Source organism: Mixophyes fleayi, chromosome 1, assembly GCF_038048845.1.
Source record: "Mixophyes fleayi isolate aMixFle1 chromosome 1, aMixFle1.hap1, whole genome shotgun sequence".
Taxonomy (NCBI): Eukaryota; Metazoa; Chordata; class Amphibia; order Anura; family Limnodynastidae; genus Mixophyes; species Mixophyes fleayi.
This window is the reverse complement of record NC_134402.1, coordinates 21,280,297-21,300,237: the sequence shown is the minus strand read 5'-3', so window position 1 is coordinate 21,300,237 and position 19,941 is coordinate 21,280,297. Positions and strand designations below refer to the sequence as shown.

General features: G+C 41.8%; 1 protein-coding gene across 3 annotated transcripts in view; it reads right to left on the bottom strand.

The window, feature by feature from the left end:
* Positions 1 to 19,941, bottom strand: part of CTNNA2 (catenin alpha 2) — a 1,470,003-nt gene that overhangs the window by 778,471 nt on the left and 671,591 nt on the right. The window contains exon 1 of one of the 3 annotated variants that reach the window (XM_075192198.1): positions 13,347 to 13,430. The exons of the other annotated variants lie outside the window; for them this stretch is intronic. The gene's annotated coding sequence lies outside the window, so the exon portion shown is untranslated. Of the gene's footprint in view, positions 1 to 13,346; positions 13,431 to 19,941 lie in introns of those variants that run through there. 3 annotated transcript variants of the gene reach the window in all.

Sequence of the window (19,941 nt, the reverse complement as noted above, 5' to 3'; positions counted from 1 at the left end):
CTCCCAGAGACCTCCTGTCAATCTTACTCCCAGATCTCCTCTTATAGACTTCCTGTCAATCTTATTACCAGATCTCCTCCCAGAGACCTCCTGTCAATGCTACACTCACATCTCCTCCCAGAGACCTCCTGTCAATCTTACTCACACATCTGCTCCCAGAGCCCTCCTGTCAATCTTACGACCAGATGTCCTCCCAGAGACTTCCTGTCAATCTTATTACCAGATCTCCTCCCAGAGACCCCCTGCCAATCTTACTTCTGGACCTCCTCCCAGAGACCTCCTGTCAATCTTACTCCCACATCATCTCCCAGAGACCTCCTGTCAATCTTACTCCCACATCTCCTCCCAGAAACCACCTGTCAATCTTATTACCAGATCTCTTCCCACAGATCTCCTGTCAATCCTATTTATGTTACATACAATAGCTTGGAGGCAATGGGTAGTGGCTGGTAGCGAGTCTGATGACATGTGATATGACATCACTGGGAGCATGTTAATATTCAGAGATCAAAAAAAATGCCAGGTAAAGTAGTGTGAGTCCCATACCCCTAAGTTTGCACATAGAGAGAGAGAGTCAGTTATCTGCAAGGTTTTGTATTAGGCTTGCGCATTACATTTCTGCGTTTGAGATTTGAGCAAAAATGAGCGAAGGTCACTACTGCATGTGTATACTACAGAACCTCACGGCTAATTGAATCACCCCCGGAACGTCTAACATATACATCCCTTGTAATAGTCACAATTAAGAAAAGAACAATTTTGAGGTTAAAATTTTCCTCAGTGAAAATATCTGTAGCGTTATTGTCATTTCCATATTCCTAAATTGCCTCAGTTTGCCTAATGATAGGACAAATACAAAGCTCACACTGCAGTATGCAGACATCATCTTACCCCGCTGCATATTAAAAGCTACACTGTACAGCAGTATAGAGGCAGAAAATTGATATAGTGATAGTATCCAATTATATGTCATTATGCAGAATTACACTACCAAGGAAGCCACGTCATGTGGTTCTGCAACAATATAGTTTTTACTGTGAATCAGAGATAAGCAATGCGTCCTTCACCAGATACTGCAGAACTACAAGTGCCAGCATGCCATCTACAGGGGCCACCACAGGTGGAGTGCTACACATTGACAAGTTCGCTGCATTTGTATGTCTTTATAAATAGTAACAAATGCAGTCACCATTACAGGTTACATATCTGTCTACCTTACAGGCATTAACATTAATTTCAAACACAATTATCTGGACACAGGCTGACTAAAATGGCATAAAAGTAGTTAATTGGATATATTTATTTTATTGTGCAGTCTGACTTTCATGTAAGTAATTTACTGGTTCCCCGTCAAACCATTGTATTAGAAATAATTCATACAGAATGCTGGATGGCTCAACTTTGTATCACGCTGCAAGAGACGGAACAACAAAGAAAGGGGGAAACGCAACAGACCTGTCATTTTATTTTGTACCGAACAATGAAAAACCTATTTTAATCTTTTAAGCCTCCTACAAGTAAACCTTGAAAGTCAGAGGCCCGTAAACAAAGCTTGTTTTTTTTTCTGGTTTTATCCAATCATGCTTTTATATAAGGGCTAATGTATGTATGTCGCAGGAACATTTACCGTATTGAAAGCGGCTTCTCAAACAGGATCTGTAACTAAACGGTGGAAGAGTTAAAAGCAATATATTTACTTTTCTCCCTGTGATTTTCCTAGCAGCAAAAAGAGACTTTGAAAGCATCATAGACTACTTTCAGGAAGATTGCAAGATACTTACCATTGAGTTTAAATAGAGAACAAAAAACACTGTGATACAGTGAGACCCCCTGAGAATTTAGAATTTTTGCTAAATGTTATAGTATCGAAAAGCTCTTCAAGATATTGCTTTGAAAATGTATCTTCATAATTATTTCAAAAGGTGCTCCAAAAGTAGGTAATTAAATCAGCTTCAACTTCAACTTCAACTTCAAACTTTTCTTGTAGTATATTTAAAATGTATTTCAATATTTTTAGGAGATGGAGAGATAGATATATGTAAGAGGTTTTATACTGCACTAAAACATTTCTGCTAATATCACAAGCATATCAATAGACAACAAACTGATCAAAATGTATGCATGAGGAATGTAAGGGATTGGGCATGAAGATTTTGGATGAGATATGTAATGTCAGTGTCAGTATTGTATGGTGGGAGTGGGATGGGCAAAGATGGATGTAACCAGCCTTATTGGAGGGGCCAGGTCAATATATTAAAGGGAGGGGGACAAAGGCCTTGAGGGGGTAACAGGACAGGTTGGAGGCATCAGTCTTGCGAGGGCACCATGAGTCCGAGGAAACAGCAGGCATAGGTGGTGCAAGGGCTTAGAAGTTCCAGAGGCCTAGATGGTGCAGAGACCTACCTACCGGAGTGGTACAGATGGCGCAGAGGCCAAGATGGTGTAGAGATCCGAATGTAGAAGGTGCCTAGCAGAGGTCGAGATATAGATGGTACCTTGCCTGGAGAGCCACGGCTTTAATGGTGCAGTGGCCTAGATAGTGCAGATCCAGATCATCATCATCTATTTATTTATATAGTGCCACTAATTCCGCAGTGCTGTACATAGAACTCACTCACATCAGTCCCTGCTCCATTGGAGCTTACAATCTAAGTCCCCTAACCAACACATACAGAGAGACACTAAGGGCAATTTAAGAGCAGCCAATTAACCTACCAGTATGTTTTGGAGTGTTGGAAAAAACCAGAGCACCTGGAGGAAACCCACGCAAACACGGGGAGAACATACAAACTCCACACAGATAAGGCCATGGTCGGGAATTGAACTCATGACCCCAGTGCTGGGAGACAGAAGTGCTAACCACTGAGCCACCATGCTCCCCGATTCAGACATCTCACAGCCAGAATGAGCCCATGCTGCCCGCCGCTGGGATACATGTAGCAGGAATCGACCAGAAACCCTGCCAGCAGACCATCAGGAAGGAGAGTGTCTACATCCTACCATGAAGTGGCAAGATTCTGGGAACAAGGTCAATAGGGCAATCGTATGGGTAGTTAGGCTGTGGAAATCCAGCCTTTTACTTAAGGAGACATCAGAAACTTCATAATATTGTGGAGGATAAATATGATGACATTCAGCTAAAATCATCCGAAAAGATCATCAAGGGCTCCTTGAATTTAAGAATTTATGGAAATCCAAGCCAGAACAATCAAAGACTGGGGCTTGTTCCTGAAGCCAAGGAAGACCTGATACAAGATGGTACAGGCTTGAGGGATAACAAAAGGTGAGATAAATTCGGAATGCAATGCACATATATATATATATATATATATATATATATATATATATATTTAAAGTTGAATAAGCGCAGTCTCCACTGCTTTGCTATAAAAGAAATCAGAAACATGGAATGGTTGTTGCAGAGGAAGAAACCTCAAGTGACTTCGGAGGAACTCGTACAAATAAAAGAACATTTTTGTGACGAGTTTCTTGTACCTCTGAGGCTAAAGAGTTTACCTGGCTTTTAAGAAAAAGAATGTGACTCTTGCAACAAAATAAGCATCATCCTTCCTGCCTTCTAAATTGTTATTTTTTTTGTGCAGAGAGCAGTAACTGAGGCAAGAGCAGATTTCCACAAGACTTCTCCAACTCATGCTCATTGAACCAGATATAACAGCCCTGGTGCATTTGACAATCAAATCATCAATATTACACAGACCATGCCAGAAAGCTGCATGATCCAGGTAGATCTTAGAATCTAGGGTACCAAGGGCAAACGCAGGATTTGTAGAGGGTGGTTTCCACACCACGCCGCCAGTGGGCGGATCTACAACTGTTCCGATCCCCATAATATACATGGGCAATGCTGCGTGCACTACTGTTAGGTGCATGCAGCTCTCCCTTTCAAGCGAGCGGGGGCAGGGTCCAGCCACCTCAATTATACAGCTCCCTAGGCTTGGGGTTTCCAGGCACTAGGAACCCCCCCCCCCCTCGGTTTGCCTATGTTAACAGGGGATTTAGATTCTCCTGCAAACTGACCACAAGTCGTAGACAAACATACAATACACACATCACACCTAGCTCATCTGAGGAATATTTTCTGTACTGTCTCCTTACCTTTCCCAGTGTTTCATATGGCTGACGAAGCTGCTGCCTATGGAATAATGGATTTAATAACATGATGCTAAAAGCACAAATGCGCTGTGACACAGGGCACCAAAAAGCTGCATTGTCCAGTAGGGTCTTATCTACTAGGCTGAGTCACCGTCAGCAGCGATTTACTAGATGATAACCCCCAGTGAGACATCCACCAGTAACCTTTCATGGATGTCTTTGTAAACATATTTGCAGAGAATTTCAGCGGTGACATTTATTCACATAATCGTTGCAGAAAAATTGAGACAGTACCATCAAGTCCCTGAAGAAGACAATAGTCCTTATTGTCTATGGTATCATAGACCGGGGTGCTTAATCCCTGAGCACAGACACCAATACAAGTAGTGAGACGTAAGTGAAATTTTCACGAAATATTCAATATTAAAATGCAAAACTAGGCACATGTCACAGTTCTTGAGATACTGGAATGTACCTGCCGGCATTGGCACAGCTCTAGTGGGAGTCTAACGCGCCTCCGGTCTTCTCCAGGGACCCCCACAAGGAGGTATGAGTTTTGCTGCGGGAGACGTGCAGATTGCGGTCCTTCCACTGAACCGCCAGCGAGATACAGAAAATAGAGGGTAGTCTGTCTAGCCGGATCAGCAATGAACGGGCAGCAGAGATACACAGGGGTATCCAGAAGGAGTGGTCTAGGCCAGCCGAGTCGGTAACGTTCGGGCAACACAGTACACAAGGAGGATTCCAGAAGGGTGGTCAAACAAGCAGGATTTGGTACCAAAGGCACAAACAGGAGAATGGTCTGGAGAAGCCTAGGTCATACACAGAAGATCGGAAATGAATACACTGGAACTTTGGAGCTGGCGGACCTAATACTCCAGCATGGTGCCAGAGACAGCTTTAAATAGTGCCCTGTGCCAATTATTAGCGTTGGTGGTGTCGCATCATAGGGCACCGCTGAAGATCCAAATGCATGGAAGAGCCAGCAGGGAATTCAGAAGCATCGTGTTTGGTTGCCGCGGCAACCAGATTGAGCAAGACACATGACAGGCGGCCGTTCCGGACACGTAAGAGGAACAGCGCCTGACAGCACGTTTTTAACTGCCGTTGCCCCAGTTCTATTCATAGACTAGAAATTCAGTGGAATTGTGCAGCCATACTTTCCTGCTTTATAGCCTCCTCTCCAAGAGCTCCTGTACGGAAGGTCCAAGGGACAAGTGCACGGGGTGTGACGACATGATTTGAATTACAGCTCAATGATGCAATGATCATATCGCCAGGACCCGTCTTGTGAGGACCGGTGACATTAATCATGTCATCAAAGCCTGGCCCGCCCTCCATACAAGAAGTAGAGGAAGGATCCGGGAGGACAGGCTACAGTCCTGGGAGTCCAGAAGAAGTCCTTGGAATGTTGGAGTCTCCTGAACATTCTGGGATAATAGGCAAAAAAAGGTGATAGCGTACGCCGAACTCGAGGATTATGTTGCTGGTACTTTGTACCTCTGAGAAACGGCCGGTACCACTATGAAATTAAACATGTGCAAAATGTCACCACCACTTCACCCTTTTCTATTCACAATCAATGAATAATCACTGCAGATTGGGAAATTGGAAGAGAATGAGGAAAGTGTTCTTCTTCTTAGCAATTCCTGCCAAGCTCTGGACTTGCCACACAATATTTCTCAGTAAAGTTGTGCGGAAATTGCTGAAAACACATTGAATCATTTTCTAAAGGTTTGCAGGCAAATATTTGAACAAAGTGAGTGGAGAACAGAACACAAATACGGCACTCGGCGGGTAATGACTAAATGCACAAGTGTGCCCTGATCAAAGCACTTTGCGGAGACCGTTTTAAAATACTTTGCATTATCCATAAAAGTTCCTGCAATGAGATACATCTCATTTGCTCTTTATAAGTCCGAAGCTGACTGAAAATCCTGAACTCTCACTACATAATTACTTCTGTGTGGATATAAAAATGAGTCATCTGTCCTGGACCTAACCTTTGCATTTAAATTTGCATGTGATTGTTATGTAAGTTTTAGGCGGCGGTAGCATTTCGCCATAGACGGTAATGTTTATTAAAATCATAAAATGATCATTTACATCTGAATTCCAGGAGCAAGATGTATTCAGCAGAATGTCACCTATTGTAATGTCAGCATTGTTTTGGGCATTGAAGTTTAGAAGTACTGCATGTGGGACACTGAGATGATCATAGCACAGAAAAATCAGATGTTTTGCGGTTATACCGTATTGTTATTATTACTGACTTATTAGAGCAGCGATTGGGGACATTATACAATCTGATTGGTTGCTAGCACTAACGACAACTTTATACTGTTGACAGAGTTTCAAAAAATCTTGAGCAGGTTAAGCGCTGCCGTGATGATCCTATGAAACTGCAACACTGCATCTTAATTATGTTGCCTTGCCAGCTACACGATCTACTCATAACCGCATTATCCTTAAGACATCTCCATCACGAGAGACCCACACAAGTAAATGTATTGCATACTTGCCAACTCTCCCTGAATGTCAGGGAGACTCCCTGAAATAGGGCTGATCTCCCTCACTCCCTGAAGAGTCTGGCATTCTCCCGGATGCTGAGCCAGTACAAGACGTGGTTGGCTTCGCCATCTGTGGCATGATGACACAGTTCAGAAATTGTGTCCTATGTCCATGTATTGATGCCTAAGGAGGTGGCCATTTTCATGGAGACCAAGATTTAATCAAAGACTGACAGGTAAGACAACATGACTTCATAAATGGAGACAGAAAGGAAAAGACACTTCAGTCTCTAGAGATTCATTAGCTGCTTTTCTTTAGCATAGTTGCCTACTCTCCCGGAATGTCCGGGAGACTACCGCATTTCTGGGAGATCTCCCGGGGTTCCGGGAGAGCAGGGCAACCTCCCGGTTCTAGTCCCCTAAAATAGATAGGGGGCGGGGCTATGATGGAGCGATTTTGCCTCATTAAGCCCCTGTTGTATTGGTCAAAATTGTGGCAATCGTTTAGGGGGCAGGGCCAAAATTATCTGATTTGTCAAGCCCAGCCCCCGCACGCTCACCTCCCCTGGGATCTCCCTGAAGCCAACAAGAAAAAGTTGGCAAATATGATATATTGTTGTTGGGAGTTATATGTGTCATAAAAAAATCTGTTTTCAACAGAAATACACATAAAGTAGAGATGGAAAGGAAAAGAAAAGATAGTGATTTGCAAGCTGTGGGTTGAGAATTAAAGACGTCTACACTCAGTAGATAGATCTTTCTAGTATTAGGAAGGATCCCCCCTTTGTACCATAGAACAGCCAGAATTCTTCATTGCTTGGATTCATCAAGGTTCTGGAATCATTCCTTAGAGGTTCTAGCTGACATGATAGCATCACGCAGGTGCTGCAGATTTGTGGGCTGTGAATCTCTCGTTCCACCACATCTGAAAGGTGCTCTATAGAGACCTGGTGCCTGTGGAGGTCATATTAGTGGTACCAGCTTGAGATGATGTGTGCTTTGTGATATAGTGTGATATCCTGCTGGAAGTAGCCAATAGAAGATGGGTGGACTGTTGCCATAAAGAAGCACATGGTCAGCAAAAATACTCAGGAAGACCGCTCAATCAGTTTTAAGGGGCCTAATGTGGGCCAAGAAAACATTCCACTCACCATTGACACAAGGCAGGATGGATCCATGGATTCATGTTGTTTATACCATCTTCTGACCCTACCATCTGCACGTCTCAGCAGAAATTGAGATTCATCAGACATTTCTCCAATCATTGACTGTCCAGTTTTGGTGAGCCTGTGACCCCTGTAGCCTCGGTTTCCAGATCATAGCTGACAGGAGTGGAACCTGGTGTGGACTTCTGCTGCTCAGACCATTCACTTCAAAGTTCAACATGTTGTGCATGAAAATCCCAGACGATCGGCGGCTTTTGAGATACTCAAACCCCCCCGTCTGGCACTAACAATCGTTCCACAGTCAAAGTTATTTAGATCACATTTCTTCCCCATTCTGGTGGTTGGGCTGAGCAACAACTGAACCTCTTTACCATGTCTGCATGCTTTAATGGCCATAGGCTGATTACATATTTTACATTAAAGAGCAGGTGTACCTAATACAGTGGCTGCTGAGTGTACACTACAGTTGCTAAGATTTTAAAACACTTTCCAGTTATATATATATATATATATATATATATATATATATATATATATATTCATATATATATGTATATATATACTGTGCTAGCATGTAAACAGACATGATACCGCTTTAAGCATTTGGTGTAATACTGTATGCTAGATTTTCCTAACGGAATATTTTATATAATATTGCCGGCTGCAATTTAAATCCATTTTGGAGATGATCTCCTTGGCTGCAGCTTGCGAGAAGCACCTGCTCTGTCACAAATGATACGACGCACAAGACAATCGTTGGATTGAAAAGTAAAGCGGTAAAAACATATCTATTTAAAAATATTATTTGCATATTGAACAAAACTGTTACTGATTTTCACAAGAATACTGTAATTTTTTTTCCCCCTGTATGACAAGAGAACATTATCATTACGGAGTGATTTATACTGGGATTAAAATACTTATTTGCAGGAATACACAATTTCCCAGCCTGCAAAAAAAACTAACGTTTGCTTTATTCAAGCGGTTTCTAATGGAGCTTTTTTTCATTTTTTTTATTATTTTTTTTTAAAGAAGGGATATTGTCTCAATCCCCGTTTGCCCAAGGGCTGAAGAATTAAATGACACTGCGCCTAATCTTGCTACAAGACAATAATAAAAGACTTGAGGTCTAAGGCATCATAAAATGGAATTAAAAAGTTAAGCAGCTCTTACTCATATTCAAAATGTCATCTCTGTTTAGTGTAACTGTTTGATGCCTAATGCTGATAGATGGGCCGTGCTGACTCCACAAGGAAAAAAAAACTTCCCTCTTTATATCAGGTTTAAAAGCTTTTAAAATATTCCTGTCAGTGCCAATTGTGTCGCCCATCAATTGTGCTCGCGGGTCATTACAGCCGGAGACGGGAGCAAAGGATGGACAAACACAGAGAGAAACAGGCAATTGTAGAACTAAATGGGCTGTGTACAGAGCAGAGGGTTCTGGGATATTTCTCCAAACTACACCTGGAATGGAGACAGTGGTGATAATGTGAAATGGTTTAGAAGAACAGGAGGTAAAGACATGCTCGACCTACACGCAGGCCCTCACCCACAAACTCTCCATCACTACAGATCTCCATGACCCCACCTGTACCATGTTCCATGTGTATTATAAAAATAAATATATTCTACTAGTGGTTCCGCTCCTGAGAAAGATAACCCATGATTGGATAGCGATGTCTTTTCATCCAGCAATCAGAGATACCACCTAACCTGAATAAGGCTGGATACACACTACAGAAAATTTATCCCGGTGCGATATCATTATCGATTTTACCAAAAACTGACAGTCCAGATCAGCAGGCCGATTCATGAGTAGACGCTATACAGGCTTTACAAGAATTACCTTCAGATCTGTGCTCTTCATCTGTCATAACCATCGGCTGAAAAGATGGTGACTCTGCACACTCCATAGAGATCTATGGATGCTGCCGGTGCTGAGCAAGAACACACTGCAGAATGGGAACGACATCGTTCAACCATTGAACGAGATTTTTAGTCTGTTTAAAAAATCAAATGAAAGGATTCAATGTGCTTTGGAATGGAAATCGTTCATCGTTGGAGTGTACACACTAATGCGGTATCGGGAAGAACAGTCGTTTATCGTGTGATTGGCCCGATAATTGGCTGAAATCTCTGTACTGTGTACCCAACTTAAGTGGACCCCACAACTTTGCCTCACAATGCCATCTTTTAGCTCAGTTGTATTATAGAGGTACATTAGGTGACATTATGGGTAATTGAAGTCCCACTTGTGAAACAGACGCACTGAGTCAACAGTTTCAAAAATATATATCTATATCTAGCACTGCTGAATAATCTACATGCAGTCCTCATGCTTAAAGCAGAACTGCACCTTCAGGGAATGTTTTATCCAGACAGATTTGTTTATTTTCCTCGACCTTGACATGCTCAGGCCTGTGCGTAGGATACAACTCTATATACAAAGTAGATACTTTATGGTATCTAAACAGGGGCAAATGCAGGATTTGTAGAGGGGGGTTTCCACACCACGCCGCCAGTGGGCATGACCAGCATGCATGGGGGCATGGCTATAATATTAGACAGTGCTTGGCTGCTCTCCAGCTCTTCCTATCCCTATAATATACATGGGCAATGCTGCGTGCACTACTGTTAGGTGCACATAGTTCTCCCTTTCTAAGCAGAGGCGTGTGAAGTTGGGGCAGGGTCCAGGCACCTCAATTATACAGTGTCCCAGGCTTGGAGGGGGGTTTCCAGGCACTATGAACCCCCCTCCCTTCCTTGGTTTGTCTATGCTAAAAACAACAACAGTAACCTGACAGGAAAATATCATTGTATGAAAGTTGAGTTCACCTAGTGAACGCAACTGCACACAATTCATGTCCACATGCAAATGACACTTACTGACTACGATTTGAAGTGGGGCACGGGGATGGGAAGGGGATGAAGTAGCCCAGATGCAGTAAGGGGGTACCAAGGGTAAACACAGACACATGTTGCTGATCCAAGCTCTGGCTATCTCTTAGGTATGCGTTTTCAGCCGTATCACAAGTTTTGGCTACAGGGCAGGTGTAATTGCCAATTGATAATGATATTAGATGCGTATACAGTGGAGGTGTAGGTGTATATGGTGGAATGTCATATATATATATATATATATATATATATATATATATATATATATATATTGTGGCAAATATGCCTCTTTGCCACAGTTCCCCTATAAGGGATGTGATAAAAACGCAGCCAGTCTGCAGCAGCAGGCTGCAGACAGGGTTAACGGTTTCCTGGGATCCTCTTTTAGCACACACACACACACAGGTGTTCCACATGGGTGTGATTGGTTTGTTGTGATTTGTTTGTAGTGCTTGGGGTGGAGAATAAAGACACTGTCTATATGTGTGGGTGGAACCAATGCCAGTAAGTGGCCGGCTTGCAGACAGGGAAGTAATGTCTAGCCAGATGTAGGTGGTGGGGATTTTCGTGTACTGTTAGTGGATATGATTGCTGTACCAGCATTGGAGCTGTTTACCATCCTGACAACTGCTAATAAACAGCTAAATGGTTCAGCAAACCTGTGCCGGATTCCTGTGAATGCTGTACTTTCTCACAATATATATATATATATATATAGATAGATAATGATTACAGGATTAATAGTTATTCATATATTTAATATTTATAATGCTAGAACTTTATATTGCACATATACATTGTGTGCAGCCTGCAGTCTGTTCTGTCTGTTCTACATACGGCAAGTAGGTGTGAGTGCAGAGCACAAGTGTTTGAAAGCTCGACTCTTGGCTCCCGGTGAATACTCTGCCAAACGATAAGTGCATATAAAAGTCCAGGCAGGATTTTCATTAGAACGTACTTAGACTCATAGCTGAACGTTTCTTGAAATCCGCTAGTACTTGAATATGGGCCTACCTGTGTGCATGTTTCGTTCATATTGCGCTCCTTAATGAATCGGGCCCATTATTTGAATGTTGGCGTTCCACTGCTGCCATCTTCCACACAACGAATGTCATTTTGCAAAACATATAGCAGACTCATACTATAATTTAAATGCGTAACAATGTTTGCTCTCTGTCCGTCAGGATTGACTCGTTAAAGTGAATTAAGGTATAAAGTTTGAAAAAAGACAGAGAGCGCTAAGGACAATAATACGGTCGTCTTAGGTGACCTCTGCTGCTGTGATTGGCTGGAAACAGATAGGACGTACCAGGACACACTGATCTTCAACTTCCTTCCCAATGCCGATGTCACAGGAGATAAGTGCCTTTTATTTCACAGCTCGAGTTTTTATAAGTATTGCTTCATAAATTAAAATTTATTCTTTTTTTTTTTTTGAAAAAAGGAAATAAACGAGATTGATTTATACTTTTTAGCTGCTTTTGCCTTCAAAATCCCTTTGTCTATGCTTACCCTTCCTGGATTGTGACATTTTGAAAGAGCAAGGTATTTAAGCAATAATGACTTCCTTCCCATAAAACACTAAAGCCTCAATTATTTATGGTTAGCTGAATTTTTATAACCCCCATTCTAACAAGCACTGACTTTTTTATACTCTGCTATTTAATGCACCTTTTTTTTATTTGCAAAATGTACAACTTTTCTCATTGGAAAAAATGAAAATGAAAATGTGCCTTCGTTTTTCCCCCCATATATATTGCATTTACATGTTTATTGATCAGTTCCAGCATCTTGCGCTTACAGCAAAATAGAAAATGTAGCTTATATTATCTAGTAACATTAATCTCTATTTATAGAAAATAAAATACCACCTTGAAGGCTGATTTCAACCAAAGATAAAGTTTTAATTTTGGGTGTAATTAAATGAGAGAAAATAAAATATAACAGATGACTTTTCTGCAGTCCTGTCCAGCAGATCAAATCGGACATAATACCGGGGAAGTCAATGTTGCTACCGCATGACCTTCCCGTTCTCATGAATGGGTCGTTCACAGGGGAGTGGCCTTGACAACCTACTTGCCGACAACCTAGGTGTTCACATTTTTAGGTGGAATTTAAATGACAAAGGGATTAAAAGCACAGGTCCATTTTGGATATTAATGTGGCAACAGCAAATCCTTGTGACCTCTAATGGGAACCGCTGCGAGGGTAATGGTGACGAAACTTGTTAAATGTGATCACCAGGGGACATTTACTAAACTGGCGTCCACGTAAAAAGGGTGGTGTTGCTCATAGCAACAAATCAAATGTTTATATTCTTTTTTTTTTAATTGCAGCAGGAAAATAACCCTCCCAAACATATTTTTCCATTGATTTTAAAGTAATTTTTGAGCTGAACCTCAGGTAAAAAAAAATTGAAGTCACAAATTGCTTGTTGTTTGGAAATAAATACGAGCACAGGCATACTGAAACACGGCTTGCCAGCAGCAGTAAAAGGGTTAAACTCTGCCCGCGAGACAACAAAACGCGTCAGTCAGGCGCGATATCCGCAGGTGGGCAAAATGCTTACAGCCCCCCCCCCTTCTTGTGAGAGACATTGACTTGAGGTTAATACCGCTGTTCTTCTTGCTAATGTAATCTCAGATAAAGACACACTGACCTGTTCTGATTATCCTTAAATTGTTCTTGAGGGTTGAAAAGACTAATTTACGGCACAATCACCCTGCCCCACTCCACATTCTGTGCAGCGGCTCTTCTCTCCCCTTTATGAAAGGACACGCTCGCTGGCGCTGGCAGATCTCCAAGCTGTTACATATGGCTACATTTGCTCACTTCATTATCACTTGTAAAGCTATTACGCTCTCGTGCAGCCTCTCTGCTGCATTAAAGAAATATTTTCAAACATGCATCTACTTATAAAGGAGCAAAATGTGTTTTTTTTCTACCCTGCACAATGAAAAATGAATGTGATGTAAACTTTCACACACACACACACACATACATACATACATACATACATACATACATACACATACATACACACACACACGCACACACACACACACACATACATACACACACACACATACATACACAAATACATACACACACACACACACACTAGGGGGTAAATGTATCAAGCTCCGTTTTTTTCAGCTATTTAAAATCGTGGCAAATCACGGAGAACAACCCGCGATTTTAGTCCTCAAGTCACCAGATATATTAAGCTGCGATTTTTACTCTGATCTTCAAAATCGCTGGTCATATCTGGCGATTTACTGCGAGTTCAAACACTCCCGTGTTTAGCTAACTGTTACACTATCTGTCTATAGAGCCAGAGGTCCGGCAGCTGTCAAAAGTGTAAAAATAGATAAATGTAAAAAATAAAAAAAAAAATGCGTTGGGTCCCCCCGTCCCATCACTATTAACCCTAGTGCTTCCAGCCTACTGCTGGTTACATGAAACTTGGGGAAAAATTTGGCATGGGGTCCCACCGATTTTCACGCAACCAGCACTAGGCAAACCAGCCGGCGTGGGTGGCACTATAGCAGGGGGACACATGGCAGGGGTCCCCCTGCCATAATGACAACCAACCCCAGGCTGTCCAGCACCTTTGGCAGCTGCCGGACCTCTGGCTCTATAGACAGGACAGTGTAACAGGGATGTGTTTACTAATCACGCTGCTAGGAAGCAGTGTGTTGTATCTGGCGATTTTTAAAGCAAATTTGGGAAAGTTTGCTTAATCGCAGCTTTATACATTTGAGACTTGTATAGCTGGAGTGGCAAACTAGCGATTTTGGAAATGGTGATTTTGACAGAACCACATCTCTGGCGATTTTACCTAAAATCTCACTTTAATACATCTGTGAGATGAAACACCCGAGAGAAAAGCGCTTTGATTTAGAGATGTTCACTGACCCCCGTGTTTTGGTTTTGGATCTGGATTAACTTCGTGTTTTGGTTTTGGCAAAACCGCTCTCGCGTGTTTTGTTTTTGGATCCCAATATTTTTCTAAAATCCCTATTTTTTTTGCTGAAATCACATAATTTGGCTCTTTTTTTGTTCCTACATTATTATTAACCTCAATAACATTAATTTCTAATCATTTCAGTCAATTTTTGTCAAGTGACAAGAACACTGCTACCCCTCCTGTTTCTGTATGAGCAATGGCACTGAGCAATGTCACTGGAGACTGGAGAGTGACAAGAACACTGCTACCCCTGTTTCTGTGTGAGTAATGGCACTGAGCAATGGAGAGTGACAAGAACACAGCTACCCCTCCTGTTTCTGTGTGAGTAATGGCACTGAGCAATTGAGAGTGACAAGAACACTGCTACCCCTGTTTCTGTGTGAGTAATGGCACTGAGCAATGGAGAGTGACAAGAACACTGCTACCCCTCCTGTTTCTGTGTGAGCAATGGCACTGAGCAATGGCACTGGAGACTGGAGAGTGACAAGAACACTGCTACCCCTCCTGTTTCTGTGTGAGCAATGGTGCTGGATCTCCTGGGGAGGGAGGTACTTATGGAATCCAAAACCCTCGAGATCCAACAACACAACGATTTTGCTTCGATTCAGATCCGAGGACTCACGAAAGTAACGAGCCGGCTCGCGAGACTACTCGGATCCCCTAAGTTCGGGTGGGCTCGGTTTTCAGAAAACCGAGCCTGAGCATCTCTAATTGGATTACAATCTCAACCCACTTTTGGTTAGCTCCATTCCTCTAGCAGATTGCGGATTGTGAGGTTCTGTCAAAATTGGGACAGTTGGGAGGTATGAGGTTGAGTGCCGCAGTAGGGTGGACTGGTACCACCCCCCCCCCCCCAAATTCTATTATGTATGTGGAGGTGCAAACTGCAATTTTATCAACATTTCCCTCTATGTGATGCGGCTGAACAGGGGTGAGCTTTATATCTTTTCTTTCAGCAGTGTAAATGTAAAGTAAAATATTGCTCACTATACTGACTTAGTTAATACAGTCAATTACTTAGGCTACAAACTACTCAGTGCTTTTATAAAGCAACTTTCAAATAGTGTGAAAAACTTTAGGAAATATTAGTTGATCCCAAATGACCACATGTATTTTTGACTCACATTTCCATCCCCATTATCTCTTAAACACCAGATATTAAAAACATACTAAGGGAGCGATATATAGAGCCAGGCAGCCAAACCGTCCGCATTATTTTTGTTCATCATTAATTCATCCACACTTCTCAGTCTGAAATATCATATTTTCGTTCTCAGCCCATCCCAAGCGAGTGGTTAAATTGGAAAATGGTAACACAGTAAACTTACAGATATATTGTTAGGATATGTTGTAAAAACCAACAATTACCACATTTTCTGGGTGGACAGAGTGACTAAGGGCCGCCATCCAACACCCGGACACCATTGTCCTGCGGAACTGAAAGTCGTGACGTATGTACCAGTCTCTGCTGTACTAGGTTATGTGTAATGGCATTTTGTATCAAGAAATTACTGGAAAAATCAAAGTATGCCTGATAAAAAAATAAAATCACAGTTAGGTGCTGCAACTCTCAAGATGGAACCTGCTAATCAGCCATTTTGTTGTGGCCTATTTACCAGAAGACGATCTGCAGTAGAAGAAAAGTCCACTGCAGGTTTCTTCATCTGCCAGTTTGTCCTTGCAATAAGCTTCAGAACTGGCTGTTAAAAAAAAATCAATATATTTACTGGACTGGGACATTCAAACACTTTTATAAAGGGTATTTTTGACCTTGTTTGTGACCATTACCAAATGGGATAAATAATAACAAACCCAGCACAGCACTTTTTCGAAGCTAGCGTGAAGGGTCAATGTCATTATTTCTGCCCTGTCTGGTTCAATATTAAAAACTAAGAAAAGCTTCGGAAATAGGAAAGAGAAAAAAGATAAATAAAGGACATGGTTCACTTCAGGTGAATCCTTCACTCCCCGAGCTACAGAAATCTCCAGTTAGTAAAACAAGCTGCGTTTGGTCGGGTCCAGGGAGACGCTGAGAAGATGCCATGTAAGAGTGTGACAAATGATCCCAATACCTCTGACTTTCTGCCCTTTGTTAAACAGAAGGTTTGGCTGCCCCCCAGCTAAAACTGTGTCAGGTCTGTGACATCTCTGCGTGAAATGTTGTACACAGGTCCTACAAACACCTCTATGCAGTTCACAAATAAGTTTACTCATACTTACCAACTTTTAAAGCCAGCCGCCCGGGACGGTCAAGGGGGCGTGGCCACGTGGGGATGTGCCGTTAGGCTCCGCCCCTGTCAATCATGAGAAATTATGGCCAATCGTAGCAGGGGGCGGGACCACGATGCCGCGGTTCGCCCCGCCCCCACCATCTACAACAACGGGGAGATGCTGGATCCGGGATTTTTGCCTGCTCTCTCGGGAGTCCAGGAGAACTGAGAAAAATTCGGGAGTCTCCCGGACATTCCGGGAGAGTAGGCAACTATGAGTTTACTCGTTGACTATAAATGTCTGAATCAAACTTTTCCTTACAGAAATCAAATGTTTTGTTCCTGGCAATTGTTTCACAACAGTTTGGTGTGGCCACACTCTCAGTTATTTAAAGGACCACTAAACTCTAACATTTATTTTTTTAGATATGAACCATAGAGGTAAAAGTTCATTGTCCAGTGCAGCCCTATTAACTACATCCTGCCCACAGCGGGAGAATGGCCCATTCTCCCGGGAATTCGGGAGACCTACCCAGAATTCAGGAGTCTTCCGGGTAGGATTTTGCACTTGGTAAATGAGGCCTCTCTGTACCAGGACGGATGGTAGTGTTAGGATGGATTCCAGAGGCCTGGTGGTACGGTAAGATGCAAAGGTCCCCCCAGTAATGTTGGAATACTACAAGGAACACACGGCTAAAACTGCACAAACTTGTGGGTTTGTTCTCTTTGCTTGTGGCATAAGGCTTTACCACAGTAGCAGATAAGTAGTGTATGTGTAGGGAAGTAATACCACGATACCATTAACATGCAATGTTATTCAACATGTCACAAAATAAGTAACATTTTAGGAATCTTGGTTCAACAATATGAAAACATAAATCAACACAACACATAGGTCACTGAATAAATATATCCCACTTTAAATTTAGGTACAGACTTCAGTGAAATGAATTTCACTAGATAGATACTTTAGGAGACAACCGGTTGCTACAAGTAAATTAGACCATTACACTAAATGCTACAGCGGCAAATAATATAGACCAATCAATCACAGTACTTTTAGTGCAATTATACAGATCATACTTATCACACAAAAATCAGTAAAGATGCAACAAGGAGTAATCCAGCTGGTTCAGGTTATATGCTCTAGAAGAAATGACTATAGACTAGGTTAACTTAACGATATACAAAACCCAAGGGAATAAAGTATAACCCATAGGTTTAAGCGAAGTTTACTTGTACAAGGTGAAATCAGTAATCGACTTGACACATGCGCAACTCCTGAGATCTGTAAACAATAGCAATTCTGCACAATAAACAATTTCCAGTGTGATGGACTTAGTGTCCACTTAGCAATCCATCTAATGAAATAAGCAGCTCTCTCCCAGCAACTGTAGGGTTCAACAACTTGCAATTCTCTCTGCTGCAACCATTTATAAGCAGTTTCACAATAGAATCAAGATTTTGATGCAATATAGACAAACTCTTGTGACAAATGATTTCTCTCTCTATGTCCCTTGCATACTGCATCAGCTTGCAGGTAACTTTAAATACATCAGATTTGGCTGGAATAAACTGTCCCTTCAGACAGCAGTATAATCACTTAATAGCAGAGGTTTTAATCACACAGCTTGTTGTCTCATTTGTTTTAATAACTTGAACATTGCAAAGGAAAATACATCATGAACTTATCTGTCTTCATATGCTGACATCTGATAGGCACTGGCAAGCTAGGACTTTTCCTGTTTCTTCAAAGATGTTTCCTTATAGGCTGGCTTTTAAGTCTTAGCTGCAAAAATCCCTCAGGATAAAGCAATAGCATTCATTGGTTCTTTGTGGGAAGGTCCTCCATTATCACAGGCAGCCTTCATAGCACACTTCACACCAAAACATCCATTAGTCTCTAACAGTCCTTATTTGGCTCCTCCCCATTCCCCCAAGATACTCTTGGAACCTTCTAGTTCATTCATTGCAGTTTCCCCACTCCAAAATGTCCAACGCAATTTGCATTTAACTTCCCAGAGGCACTCTGGGGAACTGTAGTTTTCTGAATTAGTGCATACAGTAATATACCTGTGATTTGCAGAGTATTACATATGTAGATTTCACAACTACCACCAAGGAATGGCTGGCAAATTTTAGTCTGGGGGGCAAGTTTCGACTCAGCAGCTTATTTTAAAGGACAAAAATGCAGGTGGTCCAGTCACTTAGCCCAAAGTAGCCCACTGTGGGACCGGCCTAGCCTGCCCATGACTACCACTAATGGGAAATGCATTCTTAGATTACAAAATGGCCGAAACACTCATAGCAAGATTCAACAAAATGGCACCAGCAGACTGAACGCAACATCAATTCATCTTACCGAAATGATCTGATTTAATAGAAAATAATAATTTTAATTTATCTGCATTATTGCTGAGGAAACAGTGCTCTGAAGAGGTTAAATTGATGCAGTGAATCATTCCAGCCTTTGAATTAAATTTAAATGAATGAATTATCCAGGTAATGGGTAGAAGGCCTAATGATGAATTTTGCTCTGGAGAAAGCTGTTGAGTGTTGTAGAACTAATAACTTCCATTACTTAGGAATTCCTACAGGAAATAATGCAGTTTGTGAACATTTACCGAACATTACACAACCCACAGAGTATACCTTTTAGATATTAGAACTTAATTGATGTCTTTATGGATAACATTAAACTCCGGCTACACAGAAAGTTTCACAAATAACCATCAAGGGGTAGATTCATCAAACCTTCCAAAAAGGAATAGAGGAGGTGTTGCCCGTAGCAACCAATCAGTCGCTAGCTATCATATTCTAGAATGTGTTAGATAAATGATAGCTAGAATCTGATTGGTTGCTACAGGCAACACTTCTAGTTTCCCTTTTTAGACGGTTTGAGACATCTACCCATAAATGTATATGCGAGCCATGTAAATGTTAGTTAATCTTTCAGACGGGTTGTTTTATCTGGCTGAACTCTCACTGTAGTCTAGAGCCTAGTGATGAACTACATCCCCCATAATGCCGTACTTTGTGCATTCAGGAACAATGATGCAGGAGAGCTGGCACAG